The sequence below is a fragment of the Platichthys flesus genome, chromosome 6, assembly GCF_949316205.1.
Source record: "Platichthys flesus chromosome 6, fPlaFle2.1, whole genome shotgun sequence".
NCBI lineage: Eukaryota > Metazoa > Chordata > Actinopteri > Pleuronectiformes > Pleuronectidae > Platichthys > Platichthys flesus.
The window spans coordinates 12218495-12239650 of NC_084950.1; the positions used below are offsets into that span (position 1 = coordinate 12218495).

Here is a 21156-nt window from a genome sequence, read left to right on the forward strand (position 1 = left end):
ACACCGTGTGTTACCTCTCAGATCACACTGTGTTGTGTACACTGAAAGGTTTCTGATTTGTTTGCACTTCATGGGTGTCTCATTGATTAAGATTAAGGGAAAAACGTTTTGCCGGATGGAAGAAGAGGAGACGTGGCTGATTGGTATTTGCCATGCCCCTCTTTCTCTTTTCTTTTTTAAAAGTGCAAGTAGACGATCTAACATGAGCCAACATGGGCCACATGCTGCTCTGCATGCTGGTTCACATGCACCACATGACACAGCCGCTGAATAAAGCCATCACTTACTCACCAAACAACTGGGCTTGTGGTGCTGCTGCCTGTTCCAGAGAGTTTCCACTTCTACCTAAACTCCTGTTTGGCTATTATTTGAAAAAGTGGAATAGAAAGTTTTAAAATCCAGTCTTACAGGCGAAATGTTTCATATTCATCTCTCTATTTATTCAAAGAAGAGAAGTCAATAATAGAGATTAAATAATCTGGTTTATGCATCACATTTAAATGGAAAAAGTGGGTTTTATTTTATTTCTTGCTGATGTCCACATTTGCTGTTCGGACTCTGTGATGTAATTATAATTGAGTGAGCCCCAAAATAATCCTAGAAACAGCTTCTTATTTTAATTAAAGCATAACATTTGAAAGGTAGAAATGAAGTGGGTTGAATAACAAAGGGAAATATTATGTCAAAGTCACAGAAGTGGTTTTATTTTTCCGCTGCGAGCTGAAGCTAAAACTACAAAGTACAAGAACCGAGTCCTGTTCTCCTCCACTCGCTTTGATAGTGGACCACCATGTTATAAATAATGTATTAAAGGATTTACAATGCACAGAAAGAGAGCTGCTTTCAGAAGAAAGAAAGTTCCTTTACTAGTGCCTGAAAAAAAACATGTTAACTCTTTGCAGCCCAGACCCAATCAGAGTTATAAAAGACTTCATATATTTTCTTTTGTATTGTCCAGGTTAAGAGAGTGTTTGGTTTCCTTTTTACAGTTCCTCGTAGCTTATTTTTTCTGCCAAAAGGTGTCGGAGGCCTACTGGGACCACTTAAAAGTTTATGCAGAGCACTAGCCAAGTTGGACAAAAAAGCCTTGAAGTATACACACACTGGCCCCTTTCTCAGAACCTCTCAGCTCTGGCTAGGGGGAGTGTTGTTGGTTTATGAGAGGGAAAATAGCCCCAGCCTTCTGCAAAAGTGAAATGGGATTAGGGCCTTTGTTCGGCCCACAATAGTGAGGGGAATTAGCAATAGTTGTAGGCACTTAGAAGAGCTCTCACACAGAAGCTTATCCCAGATTTTGCACAATAATCATTTGAATATCAACAGTGTTTTGCAACTACAGCGCTAATGTATAAACCTCGCTCTCTTTTAGATTTTGAAATCCCCGAAAGGATTTTTTTAGCAGTGGCTACATCACAAATATTCACACTTTTTTACGGAGAATCATATTTAGTGAGTATCATTGCGCTTCGTGTAGCAGAAAAGCACAGGGCAGTTTAAAGTGGTGAGGATGGGACAGATGTTTCCAACATTTATATCAGATGTTATTCAAAGATTTGTGTGTTTTTTTTTCGATTTAAAGTGTAATAAAATCACACAAGTCATTAAACAGTAAAAGTTCTGAACAGTATAAATTAAGACTAAACACTAAACCAAACATAACTGACGTCTATTCAAAATATCTTTGTATAATTTTCGATTCGCTGCTATATTTCTAATAATATGTAATTTAAAGCTTTATTTATATTTTTTCATTATTTCAGAGAAAAATATCATTTGTGTCAATCTTAAAGCAAACTTTCTGTTTGTTGACCATATTGTATCCTATTCAAAACAAAGCAAAAATAGAAAACTTCACAACAAGATTAAATGTCAAAACCATCAATATTAAAAAATATATTTAAAACTGTAGGAGTGCAACATAATATAAAGTGTGGGATTTCATATAAAAAACTTTTTACATACATTCCAAGTACTTGTACTGCTTAACAATGAGCTTTATAGTTTAAAGAAAGTATTAGTATAGAAACAGGGGATCTTGACTGCAGCATCAGACTCGTCGGGATCAGGCAGATCCACTGACGGGCGAAACTCACACAGAGGAAGAATGGTTCAGAGCTTCTGCCTCAGTTGAGTCTCACAAGACCGGCCTCAAGTAGTCTGATGGCCTCAGCATTTTTTGCCCACACAGTGAAAACGTATTGTCCAAATCACAAAACATTGAGTGAGATCAGCAGACTTGTCAAGAGGCCCTGGCTTGAATATGAATGATGAGAGAAGAGCAGGGTGGTCCTAGCGCTGTTCTGGTGTAAGGCAGGTGAAAATAAGCTCAACTGTCCCTGCCAGCTGCCCATCGCTGGAGCAGAAATGAGAGAGCGGACTCTACCAAATTTTAGAAAAGGAGAGAGGGAGGGGGGGGAAATAATACCTGTGAGGCACTTTTCATGTAAATTCCCTCCAGTGACACACAGGAGTCATCTGTCTCCAATTCTACTGGATCTCTGTGGCTTGATTATACATTTTAGACTTTTAAACGTGTGAACATCGTCTTCCTCACGTGTGACGCTTCAGACCATGAGCTCTCGTACGGAAATGAAACGCAGGAACGTGGTTTTCCCGAAGCGAAGCCATGCGTGCACTTTTTCTGTCAAAATGAAGAAATTAAGACATAACACCTCCTCCTTCTTTCCTCTCCTTAACACATGCACGCACGCTAGTTCAATTCACTCGAGTGTCTGCATAGTTTCTGTATTCAACTGGATACAATGATGCACAAGATGAATAAAGTTATCTCTGCGGCTGAATGGGATGTTGCCGGTGGGAGGGAACAGGGAGGTTCCCTCCGTGCAGCCTCGAGCTGAATGGGGCTCGGCTTTGAGGGCCAGTGCTGCAGGGGTCAGGGCCCAGCTGCTTTCAGGGGTGAAAGGGACACCAGCGGGCTGGACTGGCTCAAGAAACCCAACAAAAACCAATCGTGTCAAATAAAGACATCCGAGATCGTTGACAGATCCCTTCCCCAAGTTGCTGAACACACTCCACACATCCAAACTCTGGTTTGTATCATGTGTCACAGTCAGAGTTCCCTGCCACTGGTTAAGAGTCTAACATATAAATCTGTATTTAAGTTGTTTTTTACTTTTTTTTATTTTTTTATTTCCCTTGTTTTCTTTGGGTGGGAAATCAACATTTCTCCTCAGGTAGGATATATTTTTTTTATTTGTTGTATGGTGCCAGAAATGTATGTTCATCTTTAAAGTGATATTCTTTGTCATAAAAAGGAAAATTTTAAACCAGAATGAGTTTGATAGTCAAACTTCCTTATGTGGCTTGTTCTTGCTTTTCAGAGCAAAAACTGTCACGTGGTTTTTCATGTGTTGGACATTGTGTAATGTGTTGAAGTGTGTTGGCAAAAAATAGACCCATTCCCTTTTCTAAAAGTGGTGAATCGATGGGTTTATTTTTCTTTGGAATTGCTGTGTTGATGGTGCTTCTGTGTGACTGCCATTTGTGGGGAAAGGAAAAAAAAAATCGAGTCATTAGGTCTTTCCTGTCTCTGAGTTTACAGATTTCATAGAGTGCAGAAATTCCCTGAGTTTGAGTTTGGAGGGGGTAAGTAGGATAATAATCAGGCCACATTATAAGGAATTGATGGTTCATTTTCCCTGTCAGCAGTAGCAGAGCTTTGCCCAAAGATGTGCCGACCTGTGCAGATGGGGTTCACAGCCAATTTCCATGTTAAAAACTCCCCACGCCTCAGAAATCCCTGCGACTGACTCTCGCTGATCAGAGTGTGTGACAAGCCTGTCTCTCAGAACAGGTCTGCTCGTGTTAGGAGATGGAAGTGTACAACTGTACAACAAACGCTGCGGCCAGTTCTGAGTGTAGTGATAATGTTGTTTTCATGCATACCCAGAGGCAATGACATAAAGACAAAAGATGCCTCTGGAGTGTGCTGTCAAAATGGGAAATATGGCCCATTATATGTGTCACGCAGCAATTACACAAACTGTAAAAAAAGTAGTGCTTTTCATGTTTGTAGTTTCACTCTCCCTTTCATCAAATGTGTGTCAAGTGTCACCGCGGAGCTTTAATACTCGCCAGAAAATCAGTCCAGCCATTCATCATCATCTCACATTTAAATTCATTTTCCTTCAGGCAGTGTTTTTTTTTTTTTTCTTTTTTGTGCCTATTTGCCGAGTTTACTTAGAGACAGGAAGTCTGTGAGGAGAATAAAGACATCACTGGGATGCTGGAAAATTTGTTTGATGAGTTATGGATTGAACCAATTTTAAAACAGGAAAGAAAAGGAGGAAAAATAAATAAATCTGCCAAGTATCATGCTCAGTATCCTGATCATCGCAGTGTTTACGTCACTCTCTATCAGGCTGACGGCTGCTGCCGCCTCAATGCGTCTGCACACATGCATAATGCGAGACAGGAGGATTTCACTTTGAAGACCTTTTAAAAAATAAACCCTAATATTTCATGAAGGCATCTGTCTTAATTGCAATCACCTACTCTTTAAAACAGAGAAGCAACCATAAGAACACAGTCATTTTGAAGACTTTGTTCTTTGTTATCACACGACTCTGTGTAATGTCTAGGAGCTGCTAGCCGGCTCCACCGGGCTGCTCATATTATATCCATTGAAATGCCTGCGAGCTGCAGAGAATTAACTCCGGTGGAAACACAATCTCGCCGGTGGTCTGTGCGGCTAACAATAGATGGAGGCTGCATGATGACTTATTAAACATAGCCAACCTGCAGCATGGCTTTTCTCATTACCTTTTCAATTCCTAGCCCATAAAGCCTTTGGGTCTGGTGACAAAACTCTTGCCATGTAATTCTCTCGCCGGCTGCTTTCATCAGCCGATTTCGTGGAGAAATATGAAGCTGATTTTATCGCACTCTATAAATTCACAAAAGGCCCTCGAGTTGCCCCCATGGAAGACATACCTCATCTCAGTGATGTGCCACCACTATTACTGATCCCGAGCATTTGATAAGAGCACCTCTCCCTTTTAATGATTTGACAGGCGTCAGACATGGGCCCTATAGACACAGCCTTTTTAATACACTTTTCTTTGCTTGTTTACACCGAGCCGCTCCGATGAAAGAACATATCTATCATCTCTTTCTCTCTCAATAAGTGATATATATTAAACCCTACAGCAGCTTTCTGATCGTATCGATTGTGCGGCAGCAGCCACCCTCCAGGAGGATTTTAATTCTGTTGCTTCGAATGTGTTTATTTCTACGGAGACACATTTTTTAAAAATTGTGTCCATGCGTGAATCTCGTCCAGAAATCTGCAAAAAGTCTTTGTTCGCGCAGAAACTGTGTCAACACACAAAACAGGCAAACAGCAGCAATCGCAGCCGTCAAGTCACTTGTAAATAACAACATGTCACATTACAGAAATAACAAATTAGTCATTGGCGTACCAGAGGAGAGTAAGTACTAATAAGACAGTTACTGTCACATATCGTTAGATTTCATGTGTTTGAATTTGCCTGTGTTTTGCCCAGTTGTATTTTCACTTTCCTCTCATCTGCTCCTCTCATGTGATTTCTGGCACGTGAGCAGGATCCTGGCATACTGCAGGGATTGTTCCCTTTGAAATGTTTTGACTATGGTGTCATTTACGAAAACTTTCATCATGCATGGGTTCCTAATCAACTGAAATTCAGCTGCCTTAGCCCCAAGCTTAGGTGTAACTTAGACCAGCTTTCATCAGCTGCAGGCATCTGAAGATAGAAAAATCCTTCCTGGATGAAATTTCCAGTTTGAAATGCATATTCAGCTTCCCCACTGCTGTGCAACTGCAGATTGGTCGAGACGGATGATTGTAAACAGAACTTTTTTACATGTAATTCTCTGGGCTGGTTAGTGGAGCTGTTTTTAATAATTCTGCATATAAACAATAACTCCTCGTGTGTCAGTTTGAGCAGTTTAATAAAGTGGAGTTTTTATCAGTGTATCTCGGTGTAACGTCCTCCCTCAGTACTAATTAGATTCCCCACATCATAATGTTTGATGATGCCTCCAGGTTTGGTCCCTTCCATCAAAACCTTTCTTGCGATCGCTCTCCCTCCTGGTAACTCTTTCTGAGCCCGCGTTACATAACGATTTCAAATTTTCTACCTTCACCTCTGTGGGGAAAATATTATCTCCAATAATCATTGTCATCATCGTGATTCTTTTCCTGGTCTGTTGGCTCCAAATAAGTAATTTAGTTGTAAAGCAGCTTCATTTATTTTGCCTATTCATTTTTCTTCCTATCATATATCTAAATACAAATCTTCATTTTATAACTGACAGCTTATTACCTCTGAGCACATGCTGATAAATTTAATTCCAATGAGTTAGCTTCCATTTTCGGATCCCATTATCCACTAATGTGGCAGCAGCGCAGGGGAGGAGAAAACGTGCAGGAGAAGAACTCGGAAAATAAAATAGCTATGTCTTAATGTATAAATATAAATGTTTTTAAATGTGTCTTATTATTATTTAAATTATTGTAATCATTTTTATAATTTGTATATTTGCAGTATTTAAATTGAAAGTGTTATTTCCTTGGAAAATAACGCTATCATCCTGTCTTTTTGCTTTATAATCTTGCAAAAAATTAAATAGAAGGTGTCAAAAATTGTTTTAAAAGTTTCAAATGTTAAACATTGAATTAAGCAGTGATTTATAATTAAAAATATATATTTTTCACAACCTTCCAAAAAGAAAATCACATTCTTTTCAACCAAATTGCAGCAGGTAAGTTCTTTGAAAATCTCCACACAAATCACAACAATGCAAAGTGTAGAGACTTTTAATGATGAGGGTTTTCCTTTAGTTAGTTTGAGTTCATTCATTAATGTGTGTCCCTCCATAAACATGCACCTTCTGAGGCAGCAGCATTGAGCCACAGTTGGATCTATTTGGGGAAAGTATAAGTAAGTAACTAAGTAAGTAAACAATTATTATTAGGTTTGATGTTGGCCTGAGTAGCACTCAATTAACAATGTGGCTAATGAGCCCATTAAGGATGAAAGTGTTCTCAACAGGTACGAGAGGATACTGCTGTTTTTGGAGTCTCAGTTCTCAGCATTGAATGCAGCATGAATAACGGAGCTCTTTCTCAATCGCTTCAAAGGCCAAACCTCCACGTCCCAGAGAGCAGAGTTAAATAAAGGTTTGCTGGCAATTGACAAAATACACACTGACACACTCACACGTAAAGGGAAAAATAATTAAAATTAAAGATATTTCAGAACAACAAATAGGAAAACATAGCCCAGATTAATTTTATTGAATAAACTCATTGTTTCCAGCAGGGAAATTAGATCTTGTACGACAAGAAAACTCAAATTAATTGGTATGTTTTTCAAAATTCCACAATTTTATGTTTTAAATTACATTTTAGTCAGAGTAAATATCGAGTCTTATAGTAATTACTCAGCAGAGTAAATAGGGATTGTGTGTTGCAAAGAAAGAGACGCGAGAGAAAGAGCGACTGTGAGGCTCTGTGCTGCCCCAGCGTTTTCCTTTGAAGGACTTTGCACTGAGACGCGGTGAAAGCCCCGCGCAAGGATTATTTCCACATTATTTGCTGGTGGATTCCAAAAGTTCTTGTTAACTAGCAACAACGAAATCTTTTACACTGACTGTCATGTTTCACTGTTTGTTTTAAAGCCACAAAACCATTTTTTTTTTTTTCAATCTCTGTTTACAATCTTACAACTGAAAATACAAATATTATAAAAACAAATTCCTTCTCCAACAGTTAGAAAAGACCTCACAAAAAAAAAACGATCTCCCGTGTTGTGGCAACATTGCGAGATGCTATTTTATGTTCATGTGAGGAGGGCACATCCTTCAGTGTGACTTTTTATTCTCTAGTCAGGCAATAAACAAACTCCTGCTTAATATTTAAATCAGCTTTTATTCAGAAGCAGGTGGAAAGCAAAATCATTTCTAAAAGAAGAGGACAAAAAAAAGTGCAGAAAAAAGGGCCAAATGGCATTTAAACAGGGCCACTGTGCCCCCCCGAAAATAACAATAAGTAAATAAAATGATATAAATGTGTTGAATGAATTTATCTATTCGTAAAAACCTGCTTGTCTGCAGAAGTTTGCGAATGTTATCGGCCGTTTCAGCTCAAGAATAGCTTGAGGTGTTTTGAGTGTAAATCCGTCTAAAGCTGCCAGCACTGACATACACAGCATATGCTAAATACAGATAAGAGTATTTTTAATAGATCTGCAAAAAGTCTCCCCACATAGCTCAATGGATGTGCTTTGAATGTAGTTGATAAGTTGGCTTAAGCTGAACGCTGTCTCCCAATGCAACATTGTGCTACTGGGTGAGCCCATCACAAACTAGCCTTCCAGTAAAGACTACTTCCAGGGGAGGGATTATAGAAAAGCCTTCGAGATCAGCTTCATGTCTTACTAGACTTTCTGATTATAAATAGTGCTATGTTACAGGAAAAGAAAAACGTGGTATTGTGAAGGATCATGTGGAAAGAAAATATCTTAAAGCCATTTATTTACCTACAATGTCAGCCTAAAAGGAATGACATGGTGTGGGGGACATTCCAACTTTGAAACAAATTGGATTCTCTTCCGGATCAAAATCCTGAAGTTTTTATTGTGTACAATAAGTTGTACTTAATTATTTATAAAATTCTCTTTAATGAAAGTTTCGTTTGATAGCTTGAAACAAAAAAAAAAGTGAATATTTCATGTATTTCAAAACAAATCAAGTTGTGGTTGTTAAGTTCAGCTTGCTAACTTTGTCTCTTATTTTAAAAGTGTGGAGAGAATTATGTTACCTATAGATAGATAGAGAGATAGATAGACAGATAGATAGACAGACAGATAGATAGACAGATAGATAGACAGATAGATAGATGGATAGACGGTGCAGTAGGTGTTCTTTGTTTCTCTCCAGCTCTCCTCAGGTCATCTGATTATGTGGCTTAAGAAATGAGAGGAGCAGATAAACCTCTTTTATGCGTCCAAGCCACTTAAAGAGCTGTGGCACCAGCTTCTGTTGCTCCTGAAGAAAACAAGTCGATTGTGTCGTACAAAATGTCTCTTTAAATGCCGTTTAAAAATGTTACTTCCACTGCACTTTAATGGATAAAAACCTGAAAAAATATGGCACTGTAGTATTTGCTTGATTCATTTTCTACTCTTCACTTTAATTTGCCTTTAGCTGCTAATGAAATATTCTTTTTTTTTTCCGTTTGGTTCATTATTTCTAAATAATTAACCAAAGAGCAAATGTAGGTGCAGAAATTTAGATTACCTTGACTTTAGGTGCACGTGAAATAAAAGAGAATCTCAGATTGTGTTTTATTCTGTAATATGGAAATGTCCTCTGTCTCTGCTATATGTCACGAGGGCATCTCTCCCCTGCCTCCTTAATAAGGCAGTTGCAGGCCTCTACTGTAATATATTTCACCAATAAAGCAATCCCAAAGCCAGCCTGGCCTTTTGACCAGCACTGAGAACGTGGAAAGCAGCGGACCGCCTCTGCTAACTAGGCTTTACTCTCTAATATTAGATACCTGTCCCTGGCTTTTCAGAGGGGGGCTTAGCAGTTGATATTTTCATCTGGTCCTGCCGAGATGCGACACCCCCGCTTTAATCTTGTGTTTGACGTTAAGCGCTCTGTTCATGAAAAGTCTCGGTGAACTCCAACCTCGGTATGGTGCTGTCATACAAAAATGATGTGGTGGGGGAGTGAAGCCGGCTGGTCTATCCTTGACCTCTCCCATTGGCCTGCCAAAGTCTTCCCCTGCCCTCCTTAATCAGCTGGGACCCTTCCCTTTTAGAGTGGAAGATGGTATATTCTCTGCATCCAGCTGCGTCTTTTATACCGACTGGCACAGAAGTCGGCGGACAGAGACGTCGCAGGGAAACTCTGGTGGAAGAGAGTGTGTTTCCAAATCCAATCAAATCATCAGAAGTCTGCAAATAAAACAGAAGGTCGTGGATCATTTAAAAGAACTGGATTTAAAGTAAAATAATCCACGTGTCCCTTTGATACTTTCATTTCCCCATTTATGAAAAAATGTCCTTCATTAATGTCCCATTTGAAAGGAAAACACAGTGTTGATATGCAAACTGAATGGTGTGAATTTGAAAACCAACCCTCTCCACGGACCAGGGGTAATTACCTCTCAGCATTTCATCCGAGCCGGAGAACATCAGTATACATCTGCAGGTACTAAACCGCTTTGAGCATATCAGAAGGCACAGAGAGACACGGGCAAAGTAGGGGAGCGGACTAATGAATCTCTCAGGATGGCTAACTACCCCTTCATTCAGCTGCAGGTATTGTGCGCCTGCTTCCATGTTAGCATTTATTGTGGTGTTGAGGACAAACAAGCCACTTCTCTGCAATCGTTAAGATGAGTTTCCCTGCTGATTGATGTGTGGACTCAATTACTCCCCATGGCATCCATGTCAGTCTATTACCACACTGCCTGGTAATGATAGGCTGTTCCCCACAAGATTATAGAGCTCCGTCACAAAGCAACAAAGACTTGCATTCCTGCGTCTGACCTGGTCTACTATAATTGAGAATAGTTTTATCTTTACCATGTAGGTAAACAGAAAGAAAAAAAAACACAATCTTGATGGAAGGACGTCTTTATTATATTTAAAGTAGTCGGGTTTTGTGGTGTAATGTGATGAATTATTAATACGATTGGATGAAAACAGATTTTTTTATAGGCAAGATGATGTATATATGCACAATCTTAATCCAGAGTTTTGCTGTAAATCGGTGAAAGTCATCTAAAGTTTACATACATACATGTTCATGTCAAAAACACATTAAAACATATTTCTGACCCGAGTTGACGCCCCAGTCGGCACTTTCCAATGCAAACATGTTCAAACAACAGGTGTTTCCTCCTTGAGATGCCCCTCTGTGTAACTGTCCTTTTCTCTGGTGTCGGTATGTGAACACACCACAGCTCTCTTACTGCCAAGCTGACTAGCATCCAAAGGAGGAAGTGCCAGCAGCACTGCAACTCATTTAGTTAGAGGCCCGGAGACGAGCACGCAGCCCTGATCCCCATTACACACCATCAAAGACCAGTTCTCCCACAATTAGATTTTTTGACTTTGAAAAAAAAAATCATCTGAAAGGAATAATTGAAAAAAGTTTTTTATATAGTTTAATACGGCGTATATATCTTCAGGTTGACCTCGATCATCAGAGCAGGACTTCACAATGTGCAGCATCCACCAGCCTGCGGCGATATTTGATTATCAGGGAATAGGGTGCGTATCAAGTGATTCTTGCCCTAAGTGATATCACCGTGTATAGTTGGAGCTGGAGAAAGATGACATGGGCAACTTCAGTCGAGACAAAAGGGGCCGGCTAATGAGACTGGTTAGTCATTCAAATTTATGGAAATTCTATTAATTACCGACACCTTTCTTTCATCTGTAGCATTCGGTGGTGAAGTAATTAAAACCAACAATGACGGGTCCCAGCAGTGCAAAAAGCAAACAAGCATCAAAGTAGAGTGGAGCCAGCCATGGAGGAAGTCCCCGGTATATATGGTGAGCGGAGCCCCGGCCGTGGGCAGCGGGGCCTCATTACAGTCCCACTCCGCTGATCAGCAATTAACCTGCTTTGTTTTCTTTCTGGTTTGAAACTTACGTCACGCCACTCCCCCCCCCCCCCTTGTCGAATGTAATGTAAAGATTAGCATTTTACTCATACAAGTCAGTTAAACATCTTTTTGCATCAACAAAGTGTTAAAAAGTTACCACCGACACACTTTCTTTTTACAATGACCTCTCTGAGTGATTTATTTTTATTTAGAGCATAAAAATGTGTAACACAGAGCAAATGTATATTTCAAAATAAGAGTTTTCTGATCTGAGCTCTGACACACGCTTCACATGGGGGATCAATATCAATGAGAGTTCGACGACGGTCAGAGCAATCGATGACCAATATATCAAAGTTGATTGAAACCAACTCCTTAAGATCACCTGAAATAATGGATCAGGAGACAACGCCACCAGTGGAGCTCGCTGCACGGGCGAACCAGTGGTCGACCAGTCTTAACTTTTTTTATTAGGAGCGACCGAGGTCGTATTTAAAACACGAGATTAGCTGCTCATCACAATATTGGTGGATTATCAACTCTACCTGCAATGAAAGCGACCCTGGGCTGCGGGTCGATAAGAGTTTGACTGCATTTCGAATTAATTTCCCTGAGCTTAGAGAGCCGGACTCCTATCTTGTTATTGATTCCAGTGTTAATCCATAACCAAGCTCGTCCTCTCCCCTGTGGAACGAGCAGGAAAATATAAAGCGATCACCGTGGACGACTTTTCTCGACTCCATATAAAACACTGGAGCCGACTTAAGAGTGATTAGGGTTCATTACTTAAGAAGACATCTCCAGACGATTGTTTCGCTGATCACTTCATTTCGTATTGATCTGCACACGCTGGTGTTTATTCTTTTTCACATTTTTATACCAACATTTATCCTGCTCTGTATTTGCTCCCGGTTGTGTTTGGACACGACGCTTGATTGATTTCCCGCACAGCAGGAGCACTTCACGCCACAGCTGCGTTTTGTGTTTGTCTTTTCCAACAGTGGGGCCTCCACTGTGGAAGAAATGTAGCCCTGACCTCTGACCTTTGGGTTCAGCGTTTGTCTCCAGTCCAGTGACCACAAACAACTCCTGGATTGCTGTAAATGTCAGTGCAGCGGTATCTCCGCCCTCTCCCCTGTGAACCATAGGGCTGCGTTCAACCTGCACTAATAGGACACTTTCATGAGAGCGCCATTATCAGTTCTGCTGTATTTGATATCTCACATTTCCTCCTGTTGACACCGCTGGAATCTGAACAACTGTCATCAAACAAACAGCAGCAAGTGTCACCTTTTTCTACACTTTATTAAAACTTCATTTTAACCTCAAGTCTGGCAGCACCTCAGTAACGTTTCTTGAAAAGATCCTGGATCATTTAAATAACTTCTGCAGCTAAAATCCCACTTTGCTGAAACAGCGATGATCTGCTGGAAGTGACCCATTTAGCACCAGGCAGCTGGCACCATCTATCACAAGGCTCAGTTGTAATAGATTGCAATACATGTTCCGAAGACATTGGCTGTAATGCATCCCATTTTGAAGCACTTTGGCTCGCCCTTCCCCCCCACCCATAAACCCACACGCTCCCCTCGCTCTCTCCTCCGCGGGCCTCCCGAGGTTGGTGTCTCTGCGTTAGGACTCCATTGTTGCCTACTGCTGGATAATGCCCTTATTAATTGTACCTCTTTGTAAGGTGTCAGCTGTAGCCTCAGATTGAGATGGATGGATCTCTGGAGTCTGGCCCTCTGCAGACGCTCTATCTCTGCACAGCACACAGATGCAACAGTGAGTGCTGCCACGCTAGGAGGAAGCGCCGAGATAAAAGAGCCGGTTATTTCTTTTTTTTAATTGCTCCACCAAGAAAAAAAAACATGTTTCCCAAACCGTAAAAGCCCATTTCTGTTACTGCTGAGGTGAGCGCGCATGTGATGCATTTAATTATCTGGATATCTGAGCGTATGATCCATAGCGGTGATGATATATCTTTTTTATTGATTATTTCAGTGTGTTGCAGAAATACCGGTTAATTAGGTGGATTGAAGCCTCCGTGAGATCAGCAGCATTAACATCAAATCCTTTTCCCTCTCATTAAAGGAAACAGAGTCAATTTAATTAATGCATATTAATCCCCACTGATGCTCATTTTAGCTTTAAAAAAAAAGAAGAAGCGAGGCACCGTCCACCTCCCGTTCGTCTATTAAAAAATAAAAATTAGGTTGGATTGTTGATTTGAAATGATGATGTGGATTTGACAGCATTTTGCATAATCCTTACATTTTTAATTTGGATTTTAGGTGAGGGGATTACCTGCAGACAAGATCACATTAGATTTTGCATAGAGTATGTTTTAGTCAGTTTCATTATTTTTAATTGGGAACACATATTTTAAAATCATGGAATATAGTAGTTCAACAAATCATCAATACATTCATTGTAAGAAAAAAAAAAACGAACACACCACTATTAAAATGATGTGATAACTATCACAGTATTAATTTGACCCCCCCTTCTGAAGCTTCTATCCTAACAGTGACCAGCTCAGCTCCCTGCTGTTATCGCTCTTAACATGACTTTATGGATGTCACTGAACGCCTCTTTAACCGACTCAAACATTAGAATAATGAGATGATCTTAAAACCCCTCGGAGAACACGGATCCTAACGACTCAGAGCTGAAGGCGACAGAGAGGCTCTAATGCAGGAGCAGCTGGAAAGTTACATCCAGCCCTACGTATTGAAACATAGAAATCAGATACAATTTCTTTACTGAATTTATTTTTATTTTTATTTAATCTCACAGATGTTCAGTGATTTTCTTTACTCTTTAGGTTCAAATAGTCTTAACACATAAGAAACATGCTTCTTCTGTTGCCCGTGTGCTCTTGAGCAAGGCACCTCATGCCAATGCAGACAAGTAATTTAATTATTGTTATAGCCCTTAATCACAAACCACTATTTGCCTCATGGGGTTTAACAAGGTGCTACATCCCCAGCCCTTTATTATAGTAAGGGAATATACCATAACAATGTATTTCCCTTTCGTTGTCAAACTGAATCTTTATTTAAATAATATTCTGTAAAATTAAAAATATGAAACAGTTTGAATGACCTTCTTGGGACTAGCGTGCCCCTCCTTCTTTCAAATCCCTTCTCCTCCTCGGTTCTCCTCAGAAACCACACAGGAGCTGCACAGACCGGGGAAGAGGAGAGGAGGGGAAAGAGAAGCACCGAGCAGAAAATGGAGATCCCTTCCCTTCAGATCCCATTTAGAGAGGCCCTGCACATTTTTAAAGTGTCAATTGTTTTTGTCTCTTGAAGTGTAGATGGAATGTTTGAATTCCAGTATTAACTGTAATGCCTGCTGAGTTAAATTATGGTCCCTGGGCTGTGGGGTGGGAGTAATCAATAAGAATACACGAGGCGGTGTGTAATGTGTCTGCTCCGAGCAGCAGGGACACTGTCCCCCTTACCCTGTCCCCCAGCAGGTTAGATAAATATGATACTGAAACAGGGCACACTGGATTATATGATATCAATGTAGAATCAGGGAAGTGCTATTACACTCCCCTTGCCCACTGTGAGTACTATTGACAAGGTTGGCTTTGAACACGGTAGTGCACTGCTCTCTCTCTCTCTCTCTCTCCTCTGATTCTCTCTCTCTCCCTCTCTCTCTCTCTCTCTCTCTCTCTCTCTCCTCTGATTCTCTCTCTATCCCTTTCTCCTCTGATTCTCTCCCTCTCTCTATCTCCTCTGATTCTCTCTCTCTCCCTCTCTCCTCTGATTCTCTCTCTCTCTCTCTCTCTCGCGCTCTCTCGCCCTGTGTGTAAGGACCACAGGACAAAAGAGATCCATATACTCTACTCATCTTTGATTAAAATGGTCATTTTGCGCCGGTGCCTTGAAGTCGTGTTTATTGCACCCGCCAGTGAATCGGTGCAGGCTCTGGCTGTGATCACAACCTATAAATTCCCAGATGCTTCTTTTGCATAAAGAGCCGATAACATAATGTGCAATCAATACGCAATTGATTTGATTTTTAACGCCTGACGACATGACGCTCATAACATCTCTCCACTGACACCAGGACCTTTTCTCTCTGTCCGACCAATTAACTGCTGTTGTTGTTTGGCTGCTTACTAGTTGCTCGTACAGTAACCTCATATCACTGATCTACTCAGGCTATTGATTAACCCCCCCCCCCCCCCCCCTGCGTTGAAAGGATCAAACCTGGCATGTCTGAAAGGCCATTATCAGCGTCCACTTCAGATAACCTGCTACAACCTGATACAGCCCCCCTTACAGGTCGCAACCTCGCTGCCCCCTCCACCCAAACCAGCCCCCCCCCCCCCCCCCCAGCCATCATTACCATTGTGTTCTTAAATGACACACAGGTCAAGAAAGATGCACCGTGGTTGATGTCACACACGTGAATAATCTATGTTGCTGTAAGACACGCAAGACAAAATGTCACACGTCTGATTTATCAAGTAGATTTTTGCACAAAGGGAAATGACAAGTGTCTTAAAGGAGGATGCAGCACCTTCTCTGAGTTCAGTTACGATGCACTGTTTGTAAATAGGCTTGTTCTTTCTTCTGTATAAGTAGTTATTTACTGATGCTGCTGCTGTTGTTCATACTATATTTCTATATTTTTTTACGGATGTATTAAGATATCTTGGAGAGAAAAGCCTCTCACAATGTAACTGTTGAATTTTCATATGGGGCTATATTTAGAAAACACGTCATCTCTGAAATACCACAAACATTTTCAGGCCATTGTTTTAAGGTAAGAGAAATTTCAATTAAAGACTTGTAGCAGCAGCCCTGAGCGTATTTTAACTTTATAATTCAGACATTCCTTTATCTCAATTAAAACCTTAACACGTGTGCCGGGGTCTGGGTTTGTTGCACTCTTACAATTTATCTTGCAGAGTGTATTTCTTTTTTCTCAAACCTGAGAGGACTCCAGATATTAAAGCTTTTTTTTTTTTTTTTGTAGGCCAGATATTAGTGACATCACGCTTGCTTTCAAACACAGAAGCTAATTAGCATAAAGGTCAGAGTCAAGCTCCACGATGGAAGTTGTGCAGCATCTCCGTCTCTTAGCAACACTCCCGGTGTCGGCATGTGATGAATCGGTCCTTGGCACTCATCTCTCACCGATAGAAACATTTCGTAAATGAAAAGCCGCCCAACAACCTGAGCGAATCGCCCAGAGACGCCCCCCCTCGCTTCCCTCGTGGGCTGCAGTACTTTCTTGAACCGAAATTAATAACAACCAGCACATCACTGCTTTGTCTTGCAAAGCTTTTTTTTTACAGACCTCAGTTTTGGGGGGGTGGGGTGGGGGGGTGGGGGTGTAAACATGTTTAACAAGAATTGTGCTAAGATTAGAGGCAAATTAGCAGGTAATTGGAGACACCTGCAAAACAAAGGGGAGGATGAAGAGGTGCAGTGATGAAGGGCAGCATGGCCTCCATCCTTTTATTGGTGATGGGTGGGGGCGGGGCCTTTAAACAGGGGATTTAGTATGTTGATAAATAAGTGACTTTTGTCCCTCTCGCCCTGGTGACAGCATCCAGATGCTGCCCAGAGATGTTAATAGAGGGTCGCACTCTGGACAATGGTCTTCATCACTGCGTTCACCAGCGGCTCCGTCCTCCGGGCTGAGACACTCGTCTCTGGGTAAAAAGAAGAGATGTGCTCCAATTACTGTTTTTGGCCATAGCAGCCAGCCGTAAACTAAAGTCTAATTACTGCTCTGATACTCGTTTCTATCGTCTTGGCCACCACAGACACACACACACACACACACACACACACACACACACACACACACACACACACACACTCGTGGTCTTTGCCCAGAACATTTTAACTTCTCTGTACGAGGTCAGATTTACGCACGTTTACCGCCCACTCCCTTGCATCCTCCGTCCCTCTTCCTCTTCCTCTTCCTCTTCCTCTTCCTCTTTCTCTGCTCGTCAGGAGCGTCCCTGCCCTGACCGCTGCGGTGCGGACCGGGAACCTGCGATTCCCTGTTTCCAGCTCCGCCGCGTGTGTGGCTCTGTGGACATGAGGGAATTATTCTGCTGCTATTGCACTCACACGCACACACACACACACACACACAGATATGTCAGTGCAATAAACAGTAAATAGAGATAATAATAATCATAATAAACTTTATTTATACATAACTTTTCAAAACACATTTACAAAGTACTTTACATGGAGGGGATTAATGTCACTATCATTATTATTGTTATTATCAGTATTACGCTTCAACAAATTATTATCTATGTTAAGATTAATATATCCTCTTGGAAATCCGGCTAAAATCTTAGATTCAAGCCGAAGATTTCTAAATGTAATTTTAAATGAAACAAACAAACAAATAAATAAAATACATATTTTTCAACAACTGGACAAATTATTTCCGTATCATATCTTTAAATAGTCATTGAATTACACAAGGAATTGAGGATGTTGTGTCTAAATTTAGCAATTTTCGCCTTCACGTATAATTGAAGTTTGTTAATTTGATCCCTGAACGCGTGCTGTGGTGAATCGACGGAATGGACCTTTACACGTTGTCTTTCGATATGCTCTGATTATTGTATTAGATATTTCTGTGTGTGTTTGTCTAACGATCACTGAACTTTCTGTGGAGATTTGGTGTGTTATTATCGGTGTCAGCTGCACTGCATCAACATCTCTCGTCTTCATCTCTCCTTATCTCTCCTCTCCTCCTCCTCCTCCTCTTCATCTCTCCTCAACCCTTCGCTTCTCCGTCACCACCTCAAACAGCGTCTTCATTCCCCTCGTGTTCATGCAAACCTGTGAACAACTGCACCAACAACACGCATTAGTCGTTAATGACAAAAGCCATTTTGTGTAAAATTGTATCGATTGATGCACGTGCTTGTGCATGTGTGTGCGCGCGTGTATCTGTCCAACTCCGGATCGAGGAAGCACCGAGTGCCTATATGTAATTTCTGACTCGTTCAGACGCAGATCACAGGCTGTGATTGTGTGTTGCTGCAGGTTGTGTTGCTCTCCGCAGCTCTTGTGTGTCCCCCGTGTGTCTCTCGTGTGTCCCTTGTGTGTCTCTTGTGTTACAGTGTGCAGATTGTAATGATGGAGGGTCCTTGATGTGGCAGCACTGATTACATCAGTCTCCGTGTCTCCACCTTCTCATCTCAGGTATTTACTCGCTGCAGTGGGCGAGTCACGGCTCCACGGTGCAGCCCCTGTGTGATTGTTCGGACTCTCTCCATTACTGACGCTGAGATTAACAATCTGACACTTTCATTTCGTCCCTTTATTCATCCTCTGATTACCTTGTTGCTGCTTAATTGGAAAATATATGAAGATGTTTACGTCGTGCGTTAAAATGCATTTCTAATTTCCTATTGCCTGCTCAGTAATTAGATCCAGGGCGAGTAGATCTGTTTTTGACTGAGTGGGAGTGGAGGGCGGGAGGCTCCTCCTCACTACTTTACTGAATAACGTCTCCGTGAAAAGTTCCTCTGGAGATGGAGGACTGCTCATCCTTCACTTTCATGTAGACAGACCAAAATAAGGATGAACAAACAACAAGTAGGAGTTCTGCATTCAAATGAGGAAGTGTCAAAGTGTCAAAAGTGAGAAAAAAACTCATTTTTTATGTGACTGGATCATTGATATTTATAAAGCAGTATCTTTATTTTTATAACGGTTCATCTGTTCAGCTGTTGAGCTTGGTCTATAGCTACAGCACTTTTGACACGTTTTATTGACATATTGGTAGTTAATTCTAAAAGAATGCTTTATATTTCAAGTTAACTTGGTCTATGTGTTTAATAAAATATCTAACTTTTGTTTCCATCGTTATTTTCCTTGTCTATCTGTTTACCATTTGCACCACTGTATTTTTTCTTTTCTTTTTGACAACATCCAGAGTTCTACATAAGTAATTCTTAGGATATTGTTTATAAAAAAAATTTAAATGTGTGCTGTATAATTGGATAACAATCACATATACTTTGACATTCATGCAGCATTTTAATTTTGCACTTTCTTGAGGGGAAATTCCCTGTATATTGTTGGGTCATTAAAACTATAACAATCCATAATATTCAACACATGTGATTTAAATGTGAATTATTTATCTGCATGTAACTAAAGTCGTCTAATCAATGGAGTTCAGTTTAAAGAAGTAAACTATTTCCTGTCTTATTGACTTCATGTTGCATTAGGAGGAAGTAAGAGTAAAGCCCCATTGCTGAAGCAAACCCACGTCACACTGCACTTTTACCTCATGATATTTGTGCGCATCACTCTATGTGTGTGGCGAAATATATCAAATCTAACTTTCCTTTCTTTCCTTTCTTTCTCTGTTTTCTCTTTACACTCTTAGATTTAAAAGGACTGATCCCTGCTGAACTGCCACATCTTTAACTGGAGTCTGAGTAACAACACAGAAATCTGAAAATGCTCCACTGCAAGTTAAAGTCCTACTTACAGAGATTTATGTGAGTAATAATTAGCGTGCATAACTTCATAAACATCAAATTGTATTGTTGATCACCGTCACTGATACATTGGCATTAAATGTAGTATTTTCATCTTGCACTTTATTGAGGTAGTTTAATCTATAACACTGCAGCATATTATACAACTCAATGTGATTAGTATGTCAATTATTTAGCTGCATGTAACTAGAGCTGTCAAATCAATGTAGTGGAGTAAAGGTATAAAATGTCAAATAATGATATTCAATCCTCAAGTAACGATGAGTAACTTCAATACAGCACATGTAGAGTAAATGTACTCGGTTACTCTCCACCTCTGACAGTACATCCCACTCGTCTGTGTGCAGGTTGTGATCAGTATCAGCTCGTGGCTTCCAGCGTGTCTCTCTGTGACAGATGCTTCCTCCCGCACCGCCACACCTGACCGCTCGCCTCCTCTCCACACAGATGATATCACACCGCTGACGGAGGCGAGGGTCCCAGAAGGCTCCGCTCTACAGTGGAAACATGTCATCTGACCATGTCAGCCGGCTCAACCCAAATATTGTGCGTTGTTTGTAAAGAGAGGTCAGGCGACTTGTGAGCCGGGTATTTCAGGCCCCGCTCTCTCTTAATGAAGTATTCATGAAGCAGCCAGTGGGAGCAGAGTATAGCCTTACACGACACTGGTGGTTCCGACGGACTCCCCCTCCTCCTCCACTCCCCCCTCATGTGTAATGCTCCGCTCCCCCCCCCACCTACCCCCCCCCCCCCCCCCCCCCCCCTGCCCGCAGACAGGGCCATCATTCCTAGTGTACTACCGGCAATGATATCAAAAAGGGTTTTTTTTTCTGTTTTTTTGGTCAAGCCAAAGAGAGGTCATTCTAATAATACCCAAGGTCAGTGGTGGGAGCCAGAGAGTCTCCCAGTCATTATTCATTTGTTCCCAGAGTTAATGACAGTTGCAGGGAGACGAGAACTTGGAGCCAGTAGCCATGTGATGTCATCAACACATGCCAGGGGATTAGGAGGG

At 41.0% G+C, this 21156-nt stretch overlaps 1 long non-coding RNA gene across 1 annotated transcript in view; it reads left to right on the forward strand.

Moving 5' to 3' along the window:
• LOC133954609 (uncharacterized) overlaps nucleotides 1-20858 on the forward strand; it is a 97802-nt gene extending 76944 nt beyond the window's left edge. The window contains exons 4-5 of the long non-coding RNA XR_009920806.1: nucleotides 20030-20144; nucleotides 20492-20858. This is a non-coding gene — a long non-coding RNA (uncharacterized LOC133954609). The remainder of the gene's footprint in view (nucleotides 1-20029; nucleotides 20145-20491) is intronic.
• The last annotated feature ends 298 nt before the right edge of the window (nucleotides 20859-21156 follow it).